Here is a 13,116-nt window from a genome sequence, read left to right on the forward strand (position 1 = left end):
TATCAGCTGAGTAACAATATTCATCAAAGTGTTGCGTGTTACAGCGTAGGTTAGTTTATTAGTGCATGACAGTAGGGTTTTACATACTGTAAAAAAACAAACACTTAACAAGTTAATATCTGAGATTTTGAAACACAGTAACATCACTACAATAAACTCAAACCGGTCTACATATAAATCAGAAAATCTGACAGGTTTGTCCAGATTATCTTAATTTGGAGGCCTAACCAAAAGTAAGCATATCTGACTAGGGGCAGGTTGGTGTAGACCGACTAGGGGCATGGTGGTGTAGACTGACTAGGGGCATGGTGGTGTAGACTGACTAGGGGCATGGTGGTGGTGTAGACTGACTAGGGGCATGGTGGTCGTGTAGACTGACTAGGGGCATGGTGGTGTAGACTGACTAGGGGCATGGTGGTGTAGACTGACTAGGCGCAGGTTGCTAGTGTAGACTGACTAGGGGCATGGTGGTGGTGTAGACTGACTAGGGGCATGGTGGTGTAGACTGACTAGGGGCATGGTGGTGGTGTAGACTGACTAGGGGCATGGTGGTGTAGACTGACTAGGGGCATGGTGGTGTAGACTGACTAGGGGCATGGTGGTGTAGACTGACTAGGCGCAGGTTGCTAGTGTAGACTGACTAGGGGCATGGTGGTGGTGTAGACTGACTAGGGGCATGGTGGTGTAGACTGACTAGGGGCATGGTGGTGGTGTAGACTGACTAGGGGCATGGTGGTGTAGACTGACTAAGGGCATGGTGGTGAATAACAAAACAACGATTGTGTGCAGACAATTGAAAATGTTGGGTTCCTTTCCACTTTCTTGAATATAGAAAAAATTAAAATACTTGTTCTAGAACTGTATTTTTTGCACTTGTTTTTAAGTTACTGGGAATACCCTTTCCTTGTTTTTGCTCATTTTAACAGACAAAACACAACACATTCTAGTAATTCTGGTTTACACCTAACCCTTATTATTGATGTTATGATTTCCAAAAATAAAATCTCACCAATCTTTAGTCAAATAGGAGATTTAAGTGTTTATCTGGAATTGTGAGGATAGGTATTCGCGGTAACCTGGGATCAATATGTGAAACGTAATTATCTCCTCAAATAATTGGCCACAAAAGACGAAACTCATTTTGGTTGTTCATTGGGGTGCCAAGATCATGCCCAAAACATATCATGCATCTGCCATGAAAATTAAGCCTTTTATGTTTGTTATCAATTGAAGGTCATGAACTATGTTGACTCATATCCCATACCCGGATTTTCCCTTCAGATTCAGCTAAATTTGAATTCTCTTGAGATAACTCGGGGAGAACTATGGTATTATGTTACATGATGATGATATCCCTACAAAACAACCAAAACATTTTAATTCTCTCTTAAATTGGAGGAGATAGTGAATTGGTATTCCCGGTAACTTAGGTCAACTTTAGAGGTCCGCCATCCCTCATTACATGATGTATTTTTTTTAAGGTGAATTATTTGGCATCTATAACAATCATTCTTGACATGAGAAAAGATTTTAATGTTGTTCGTATAACGTCCTGGGTTATATGGCTTAGAAATGGGGCAGGTTACCAGGAATACATGCGTTACCCATATAGAGAGAGAGAGAGAGAGAGAGAGAGAGAGAGGGGGAGAGAGGGCATTACAGGATGACTCTTTGAAATGATGTCCCAGATTAAAAAGTATATATTATATATACATACACAGTCACACACACAATAAAAAAATTTATACATCACTTACGACCACTTGAAGTAGTTGTTCTTGAGCCGTCTTCTGCGTTCATCTCATTGATGAGATCCAGCACTGTAACAGTATTTGCAACAATGAAATTATATATTTTATTACAACTCTATCAGCTGAGTAACAATATTCATCAAAGTGTTGCGTGTTACAGCGTAGGTTAGTTTATTAGTGCATGACAGTAGGGTTAGTAAGCTCCCCAAGCTAACACAAGCTAATACAACACGGACCACAGCTCCCCAAGCTAACAAAAGTTAGCTCTCATAGTCATAACGCTATCAGCTCCGGGTACAGTATAGCAACGTTAGCTAGTCATACCGTTAGCCAGTTAGCAGCTCCGGTAGTTTACCCCGCTGCAGTTTCATAATATCGAGCTAATAACGTTACAGTAGTCACTGAAAACACAGACTAAACAGCACTCATTTATATCAGCGGCACACATTACTTATAAATAATAAAATATATGTGTTGCACACAATTACCTGAGGAGAAGATGCAACAGTTGCAATGCTCACGACGTGGTCCAGATCTCTTGCGCGCTTCAATTCAAATTTCAAACCGGGATCCCCCACAATGCAACGCATCAGTATTGCCAGATTTGAGAGTCCGCCTTCATCTGACAGACCTTTGATAATAATGGGCGGTTCGGATATTGTTAATCCGATCTGGCAACCATGCTCGGATCCTTGTTTCTCCGCACAGACTGACCACGGTTTTGATTGATTGATTGAAAACTTTATTAACAGATTGCAGAATGGGTACAATACAGTACAGCTCAATACACACAATTGTTAAGGGGATGCAGACCAGAGAAATACTTTCGTCTTGCATCAGGGTCCCCCATTTTCAATTCATCAGGATATACGGCTATACATTTATGAAAACGTATACATTATAGGTGGGGGGGTGGGTGGAGTGGGGGGGGGGGGGGTTGGGTAGGTTGGGTAGGGGTGGACACTGGACACTGTACAACTGCACAAGCAACTGTACATATTGACAAAACCATGTTTGGTAATTGACTGTACATTGGGTTGGGTTAGGACATTTACAGGGGCCAGTTTCGAATTGCAGTCTCCCGTAGGTGTTCTTTGAGAGTGGTTTTGAAAGTGGGTAGTGATTCACATTCCTTTACAGCTTTGGGTAGGGCGTTCCACATTGATGTGGCATAATTGCTAAACGTGTTCCTGTTTGAGCCGAATCTGGGTTTAACATGATTTGTGGAGCTCCCTCTATGGTGTTGTGGTCGTGGTATTCACTGACCTTTGGGAAGTATTTTGATATGTACACATATATGGGTACCTTGATCGTGTATAGTGTATCTTGTAGACAGGCCCATTGCAAGTTGCTGCACTCTGTCGTCTAAGCCGTTGTCACATGGGCAGGGGCGAGGTGGGTTCTAGGAGTAAGGTCAAGCATGTAGTCTGACCAGTTTGTTTTGAGATGAAGTGTAGCAGGGTCAAGTCAAGTCAAGTCAAGTCAAGAGTTTTAATTGTCACGGCATACAAGTATACAATGAAATGCGGGTGGTCTTGCCCGCAACGATGTGCAATACGTGGTACAACATATAATAGAATCCAATAAAAAAACAACATTGTGCAATAAACAGGTAACAGGTAACATATTTGTGACATCTCGGTATCTGTACATATTATTTACAGGGCATATAGGACACGGTCAAAGAACACCAGATCCAGGCGTACAACTAGAACCACCAGAACAGTGAATACGAGCAAAGTAACACGACTAACTGGTAACGACAGATACAGATTACAAAACATACAATTAAAAACTAAAAATCTCTAGAAAATCTAGTCAATTTACAAACCAATGAGCTTCTATACAGTAGAAAGGATATGCAGCCAGTATGAGCTTCTAGACAGACAGTAGAAGAGATATGCAGCCAGTATGAGCTTCTAGATAAGACAGTAGAAGAGATATGCAGCCAGTATGAGCTTCTAGATACAGTAGAACAGATATGCAGCCAGTATGATCTTCTATATAGAGACAGTAGAACAGATATGCAGCCAGTATGATCTTCTAGAGACAGTAGAACAGATATGCAGCCAGTATGAGCTTCTAGATACAGTAGAACAGATATGCAGCCAGTATGAGCTTCTAGATAAGACAGTAGAAGAGATATGCAGCCAGATGAGCTTCTAGATAAGACAGTAGAAGAGATATGCAGCCAGTATGAGCTTCTAGATAAGACAGTAGAAGAGATATGCAGCCAGATGAGCTTCTAGATAAGACAGTAGAAGAGATATGCAGCCAGTATGATCTTCTAGAGACAGTAGAACAGATATGCAGCCAGTATGAGCTTCTAGATACAGTAGAACAGATATGCAGCCAGTATGAGCTTCTAGATAAGACAGTAGAAGAGATATGCAGCCAGTATGAGCTTCTAGATAAGACAGTAGAACAGATATGCAGACAGTATGATCTTCTAGAGACAGTAGAACAGATATGCAGCCAGTATGAGCTTCTAGATACAGTAGAACAGATATGCAGCCAGTATGATCTTCTAGAGACAGTAGAACAGATATGCAGCCAGTATGAGCTTCTAGATACAGTAGAACAGATATGCAGCCAGTATGAGCTTCTAGATAAGACAGTAGAAGAGATATGCAGCCAGATGAGCTTCTAGATAAGACAGTAGAAGAGATATGCAGCCAGTATGAGCTTCTAGATAAGACAGTAGAAGAGATATGCAGCCAGATGAGCTTCTAGATAAGACAGTAGAAGAGATATGCAGCCAGTATGAGCTTCTAGATAAGAAAGAGATATGCAGCCAGTATGAGCTTCTAGATAAGACAGTAGAAGAGATATGCAGCCAGTATGAGCTTCTAGATAGACAGTAGAACAGATATGCAGCCAGTATGAGCTTGTTGCATACTCATGTTAAACAGTTGGCATTAGTGCAGAATTGAACTAAAACTGTCTCATAGGAACGGATTCTGGAATGGCATTTTGAATAAATGACTAAATGACATAAATGAAAGCTCTCATCGACTCCGACAGATTGCTAGTCATTCATAATGGCATCGAAAGAATGTCCAAATGACCTGTGTTGTGTTAGCTTGTGTTAGCTTGGGGAGCTGCAGTCTGTGTTGTGTTAGCTTGTGTTAGCTTGGGGAGCTGCAGTCTGTGTTGTGTTAGCTTGTGTTAGCTTGGGGAGCTGCAGTCTGTGTTGTGTTAGCTTGTGTTAGCTTGGGGAGCTGCAGTCCATGTTGTGTTAGCTTGTGTTAGCTTGGGGAGCTGCAGTCTGTGTTGTGTTAGCTTGTGTTAGCTTGGGGAGCTGCAGTCTGTGTTGTGTTAGCTTCTGTTAGCTTGGGGAGCTGCGGTCCATGTTGTGTTAGCTTGTGTTAGCTTGGGGAGCTGCAGTCTGTGTTGTGTTAGCTTGTGTTAGCTTGGGGAGCTGCAGTCTGTGTTGTGTTAGCTTGTGTTAGCTTGGGGAGCTGCAGTCTGTGTTGTGTTAGCTTGTGTTAGCTTGGGGAGCTGCAGTCCATGTTGTGTTAGCTTGTGTTAGCTTGGGGAGCTGCAGTCTGTGTTGTGTTAGCTTGTGTTAGCTTGGGGAGCTGCAGTCTGTGTTGTGTTAGCTTGTGTTAGCTTGGGGAGCTGCAGTCTGTGTTGTGTTAGCTTGTGTTAGCTTGGGGAGCTGCAGTCTGTGTTGTGTTAGTATTCATTCCATTCTAAACATAACGTTAGTTTACAAAACATGACCTGTCTATATAACGTTGAGGAACAAATTATAAGTGTGTGGGTGTGTGTTTTGGTGAACATTGGACTGCAAACAGAAAATGCATCACAGTTAGACAGTAGCTACTGTTAGCTGTCCTTCCGGATTAGCTTTGAGCTAACTATCTTTCCCGACCCATGTATTCATTCCATTCTAAACATAACGTTAGTTTACAAAACATGACCTGTCTATATAACGTTGAGGAACAAATTATAAGTGTGTGGGTGTGTGTTTTGGTGAACATTGGACTGCAAACAGAAAATGCATCACAGTTAGACAGCAGCTACTGTTAGCTGTCCTTCCGGATTAGCTTTGAGCTAACTATCTTTCCCGACCCGTATTCATTCCATTCTAAACATAACGTTAGTTTACAAAACATGACCTGTCTATATAACGTTGAGGAACAAATTATATAGACGGGTAATGTTTTGAACAACTAACGTTACGTTTAGAATGGAATGCATCGGCAAAGATCCGTTAGCTCAAAGCTATTCCGGCCAGTTTATCAACTTCCTGTCATTTAGAAATATGATTTTATAGTGAAAATCATTACCAAAACGTCCGGAAAAACGGGAGCATTATAGACGGTCATACAAATGTACAAATGCTATAAGGTGGCAAGAAATGCACTATAAACAATACTTTATGCATCGGCAAAGATCCTTAGCTCAAAGCTATTAAGGCAATGCTGGCTAACAAGAGGCTAGCGCAAGAAACGACGCCGCAAACCATTGCCGAGCCAGAGCCGGTTTATCTTTGGCGAGCCCGAGTCGGCTCTGCCCCGGCAACCATTGCCGTGCCAGAGCCGGTTTATCTTTGGCGAGCCCGAGTCGGCTCTGGCACGGCAAGCCGAGCCGGGCCAGAGCCGGTTTATCTTTGGCGAGCCCGAGTCGGCTCTGGCACGGCAAGCCGAGCCGGGCCAGAGCCGGTTTATCTTTGGCGAGCCCGAGTCGGCTCAGCCCCGGCAACCATTGCCGGGCCAGAGCCGGTTTATCTTTGGCGAGCCCGAGTCGGCTCCGCCCCGGCAACCATTGCCGGGCCAGAGCCGGTTTATCTTTGGCGAGCGCGAGTCGGCTCCGCCCCGGCAACCATTGCTGGGCCAGAGCCGGTTTATCTTTGGCGAGCGCGAGTCGGCTCCGCCCCGGCAACCATTGCCGGGCCAGAGCCGGTTTATCTTTGGCGAGCGCGAGTCGGCTCTGCCCCGGCAACCATTACCGCGCCAGATCCGGCTCATCGTTGGCGTGCCGTGCCGGACATATGCCGAGTGTGCCGACCGGTAGCCGGAATTGGGCCGAGTATGCTGGCCACCTGGGATAGATAGATAGATACTTTATTAATCCCCTTGGGGAAATTCAGGTATCCAGTAACAGCTCAGGCAGTTAACAGACAATAGAGAGCGATAAAAAAGGACAACCAATACAACAAACAAACAAACAAACAATGAAGGTCAGCGCTGAGGTACAAAGTTACAATGAATTAAATAAATAAATGGTGAGCACTATTGCACATTCTTAAGTCAAATAAAATGAAATTGCTATATACAATTAGTTACAGTATACAAATTTAAAATAAATTGCACATTGTCCCAATGGGGGGGAGGGGGGGGGGGGCCAGGTCATGAGAGAGAGAGGGGGGGGGTCATATGGTGTTGAACAGTCTGATGGCTGTGGGGACAAGGGACAGCCTGAACCGCTCAGTCCGCGATCGCAGCGATACGAGCCGTCCACTGCGACTGCTCCTCTGTCCTGTCAGGGTGTGGTGGAGAGGGTGGCTGTCATTGTTCATGATGGCCTGCACTGCCCTGCAGCTTACTCCGTGTGCACCTCTCCACCACAACCCCCAGTGGGTCCACACTCCTGCCAAGGACTGAACAAGCCTTCTTTACCAGCCTGTCCAACTGCCCGGTGTTCTTGGCTGACATGTTGCCTCCCCAGCAGACTGCAGCATAAAAAACAATGCTTGCCACCACTGACTGGTAGAACATGTACAGCATGTCACTGCACACATCAAACGACCTGAGCCTTCTCATAAAAAACAGCCGGCCCTGTGCCTTCCTGTAGAGCAGTGGTTCTCAACTGGTCTAGCCTCGGGACCCAACATTTTCCTTAGTCATTAAGTCGCGACCCACATTTTTGAACCACTGATTTATTTCAAATCTATTTTTAGGCGGGTCAATATATGGTTTAACCCCAAAAAATTTATACAAAAGGTTTTTCAATGGATTCTGGTAGTATTGGGCGTGCTAAATAACATACTAAAAGTCGACCAAAATCGACCCCTCCGAAAGCCGTCATTTCCAAGATGGCGTCCCAGATGGCGCCGGGGCGATTAAAATGGCTATATCTCAAATTAAGAAAATGGTGCAAAGGATTTCTCAACTGATTCTGGTACCTCTGGGCATGCTCACTAACATACTAAAAATCTAGGAAAATACACCTTCCAGAAAGGCTTCATTTTCAAGATGGCGTCCAAAATTGCGGCTGGCCAAGCTTAAAATGGCTATATATATGTCAATATAAAAATTATATAAATGATTTTGTCATTTGATTCTGGTACCCCAAGTACCCCTAGACATACTTAGGAACATACTAAAGTTTTAGGGAAATACACCTTCCGAAGAGGCTTAATTTTCAAAATGGTGTCCAAAATGACGACTGGGAGCTTAGAATGCCTGTATCTCAAATGGGAAAACATTTCTAAAGGATTTATAAACTGATTCTGGCACCTCTATACATTAATAACGAGCAAAATATCTAGCTAAATATATCTGCTAGGAATGCATCATTTGCATCATCAAAATGGCTGCCTGTAGCTTATTTTGGCTAAAATTAAAATTGGTTATTATATTCAACCTAGAAAGCTGGCTTTGGTGTTGAACACAAAATAAATGACCCACTTATTGTGGTCTTTAGGCCTACTCATCATCATCTTCAGGATCCTCTGGGAGAAACTTGTTATGTGGATTGTCACATTCATGAAGTTGACATGGTCCACAGACAGTAAGTAGTACAAGGTAGTCCATATTTTCTGCATGAGCAGCGAAGTGTCTTGCAGGCAGTGGTACAGTTACAATGAATGACCTTCAAGAGACTGTCTGGAGCAGCATTCATTGTTGACATGAGTGGGACAAATCTATTGTCCTGCAGGTTCCAGCCCCAGTCTAGAGCATCTATACCATCATCTGTTCCCATCCAGACCATGACCTGGTAGTATGCTCTACGACAGTGGAATTTGGTAGCAGATTCAGTTGGTGGTAGACGTTCAGGCGTTACCGTTGATGAAGCTGAGACAACCTTCTTGCTGAAAATGTTATATCTCATTTTTGCAAGCGAATCTGTGCACTTTCCACCAAAAAAGACAGCCATTGCTTGGCACCCAAGGTCATCGATCACATCTGTTGTCTGGTTTGGTACAGTGAATGCATTGGCACAAGCCTGAAGGACAGGATCCCCTTTTACAAGTTTTTGGAATGCTGTCTTTTTGCCAACTCCGAAGATCCGGGAAGTTGTGTCACAGCCAGTCACAGCATGGATGAACAGCAACTGAGAACACACATCCTGTCCGAGTACTTCTTTCAAATGGTTTATGGCGTACACTTTAAAACTGCCATCAGCTTTCGACTTGTCTGATCTGAAATAAAGGCCCTTGCTATCTCTCTGTGCATAGTAAAGAAGTAAGACGAGGAGATCAGTATCTTCTCCAATCAGCGTCGTGGTGTGAAGAAGAGATGATCCCACTGCGGCCCTTACTATGTCTACATCAGCATCTCCAAGTGAATTGACCACAGTGCAATCCCGTTCTTTCAGTTCATCACTTATCATGTGGATCAGTTTCTGTTTATTCAGATCTCTTGACAGGAACTCCTCCTTCTTACCTGAGAACTCTGTCTCAGCAGTGAAGTTGACAATGGGATGAATATTGTTTCCTCTTCTTTGATGTGTGTTGTCTTTAATGGATGGCCCATCCTCATAGCCATTAAACACAATGGTTGTAGCTGAGCCATAATGTTGGATGGTGAAGTCTGCATATGACTGTGCAATTTTACCATAGCTTTGTCCGTGCTTCCATTGTATTCGGTGAAGGAGTGAACCACCATCAAGAACATAATGCTCCGTTTCTGGTACAGAATCTAGGATTGCATCACTTGCATGATCACAGATCGCGTGCGCTAGTTGTGGTTTATCAGCTTTGCGGAAGACGTTTCCGGCTTCAAAGAGGGCAGGAGGGAAAGGACTGAGTTCGTAACACATAACCTCCTCGAATGACAGCTCTCCAGTTTGGGAGACAATAAGGAAACGTTGAAAAAGAAGTGCAGAATCAATGATTCGATCAGGAGCAACCTTGATAGACGATTTTTGTCCAAGGGTTATGGCTTTATCCTTTCTACTAAATGAAAATGTGAATGCCGGCTGTCCGATCATTTTGTGCATGATGTTGCGTCCAACAGAGTCATAATCATGCACGTTCACTCCATCCTCAGCGACAACACCTGTAACAACATTCCTTAAAGAAGAGTCTGGAGAGAAAGGTGAACATATAGCAAGTTTTGAAGTGATCTTCTCCAGGTCAGCAGCATCCCTTTTCATCCTTGCCTCTGTTGAATCCTTGTGCTGTTCTGATGTTGTGTATGTCTGGTTTGAGAACTCCTGCATTGCGGTGTTATACTCTGATGTTATGCCCTTTGACATTGTCCAAAGGGATCTCTGATTGTCGGTCATTCCACTTCCATGTGTCATCCCTCCTGTAGTCTTCAATGACCTCATCAATGTTGTTTCGATTACAAGATCTGAGCTGAGGCCTGCCCATGATTGGCTGCTGCAACGGATAACATGAAAACCCTTTTCAAATTGTCTGAAGACATCTGGGTGGTTGATGTGAAGCTGACTCATCTCTTGGACATAAAAGTGTGCCGATTTCAAGTAATTGTAATGCCCAGCCGCAGCGAATATCGGCATGCATTCAGAAACAGCGCGTAGGTGCAAAAGCCAGGAACCTGTGCGATCTGCTGTTATCAGTGACCTAGCAACTTCTAACATGTGTTGGTAATTTAGCCACAACTGACTAGTTTTGGATCTAGCACACAGTTCCATCTCACAGTTCCATCTTCCTTTTTCCCAGCTCTTCATTTATTGTAATGAGGGTCTCTGATGTGAACACTGTTTCCAATGGCATTTCACCCTTAACTATTGAGGTATACATTGCTTCAGACTGTTCAACCATTGCTGCAAATTCATGACTATCATCTACCATTTCTGATATTATCATGCGGTTAAGACATTTGTCAACCAGAAGATGGCCACGGAATGCTCTCTGAACTGATTTGCCTGTCATCATATGGGCTACTGAGTTCTCCCCATAGACTACCCCTAGAATGTCCTTAAGTCCTGTACCGTCCATCAGTGTACCAATTGCTCCTAGCAAATTCATAAATGTGTGAAATCCTCCTAGGAGCAGGACAAAGGACTTGAGGTGACTGCACTGTGGTGAATCTAGGATTATCTCTGCTGCTTTCCAATATAGGGGTTGGTCAAATGTAACTACTGGGGCAAGGTGGTGTTTGGATGCCAGACCACAAATGAACTCCAGTGTTGACAGAATGCATGTTTTGTCTCCGGAGTACATGTCTATCATTGGTAAGTATCTCACTGAAGACTGCCCTGGATGTTCATCTCCCTTATGAATAATGTGCATCATCCCCTGCCAACCAGGTGCAGGCTGTTTGAAATTGAACGATAAGTCCCAAAGCAGATCAACCATCTTGTTACATTCTGCAAGTCTTGGAAGTTCTTTAAATGTGGTGTCTCTGCAAAAGTGTTTGGCAAAGTGATAATCTATTATCACAACTTTTGACCTCTGCACAAGATTCAGTTCATTAATTCTGAACCTCGGAATCCTTTGGTCTGTCTTCTGTCCTGGTGTCAAGGCAGCTATCATGGCCATCCCATGAAATGTCCCTTTCCCATCAATTGTTAGAATATTATGATCTACATTGTCTGCAGCAAATAAGACGGTCGTGTTCAACACATCAATATCCTTACCAAGCATGTTTGGTGCAGTACAATTTGCAGCATTCATTTCAAACCTCTGCAGTTCAGAATAGGAAGAGCAGAATCCCATCTTATTCAGCATATCTACAATGAACCGAGACCGGTTTAAGTGGTGCATTTGCACTGCTAGGCCAATTTGCAAAGGGGCAAGGACAGCTCGTGGTCGGACTGCCTGTATGATTGCGTGGCCAATACTAGCAATTTTCTCTTTACCGACAAACAAAGCTTTTAACACAATGTGGAGTGATTGTGGAATATAATCAAGGGCATTCTGTAGTTTTAGTGTCTCTGTAGTCGGGTACTCATTAACAGGTGGAACATTAGTCATTATTAGTGATGCACCGATGTGAAAATTGTGGCCGATACCGATAACCGATATTAATATTGCTGTTCTGGCCGATACCGATATTTACCGATGTCGATATCTCTTTTTTATGATAATCAAATAAAGAGCTATTTTCCAAAACGCATAATTTTTTTTTACTTTTGTAACTTATTTTCAGAAATGACTGATATTTTGAAACTATTTAAGGCCAAAACATGTAAAAAGAAGAAAAAAAAGATTAATTTTTTTTTTTTTTTTAATATCGGCCCTATCTTGATATCGGACCGATACCGATGTGTAAAAAAACGGCCATATCGGCCGATATTATATCGGCGGCCGATATATCGTGCATCACTAGTCATTATGTCACTTTTTATGAGTTTTGCAGCTGTTTCAAGTAAGTGTCTCTTCTCAGACTCTTCATCACTGTTTTGTTTTGTGTTGTTATAGTAGGATCTGAGTATGTCTGATGTTTTCTCTCTTATTGTAACAATACAATCCAAGCCATCTCCTTCTGCAATAAATATGCTATTTGCATATCGTTGCATCAGCAATGTTTTTAGGTATTGATTACTATATGGGATGGAATCGGCCTTAGACAAATACTCTTGCATTTTACACCTAAGTGCAGAAACGGTCAGCTGTCCATCATCATTCGTTTCAAAGTAAGCACACATTTTTGAGAAGGCTTGTTCTTGGTCCTCATTCTTTGGCCTTCCAGACTTTCTCCGCTTTGGATTACAATCAGGCTGAAATTCCATGGGAACATCACGGTCACACCGGAAATGTGTGCTACAAGCATTATGATACACACAGTCTGCAGCATGTAGATCACTATTATAGTATTCAATTCTACCTTTGACTTTGAATGACCACTCATCATTTCGTTTATCACAGCTTTGCAATATAGACTTTGCAAAGTTGTCTGTTTTCACATAACTGTAGTCGGCACGTCCTTCATGAACATTTGTGCCGCAGAAAAGGCAATCAGTTTGGCTATTGAATAGAGCTTCAGAGTGCCTAGTACTAGTCCTTTTATTAGTGGTACTTGATTCACCGCTCTGTTTCCTCTGTAAATGTAAATCAATATCTCGGCTATGTATGTACATTTTGCGGCATTCTGAATGTACTTTCATGCCAGCAGTCACATGAACAGTGTCACCTCTTTTAACACTAGCTTTATTGATCCCATCAGCACCTTTCTGACGAATCTCAACAAAATCACTTCCATCTTCCAATTTACAAATGGGA

Source organism: Notolepis coatsorum (genome assembly GCF_963971535.1).
Source record: "Notolepis coatsorum genome assembly, chromosome: 1".
Lineage (NCBI taxonomy): Eukaryota > Metazoa > Chordata > Actinopteri > Aulopiformes > Paralepididae > Notolepis > Notolepis coatsorum.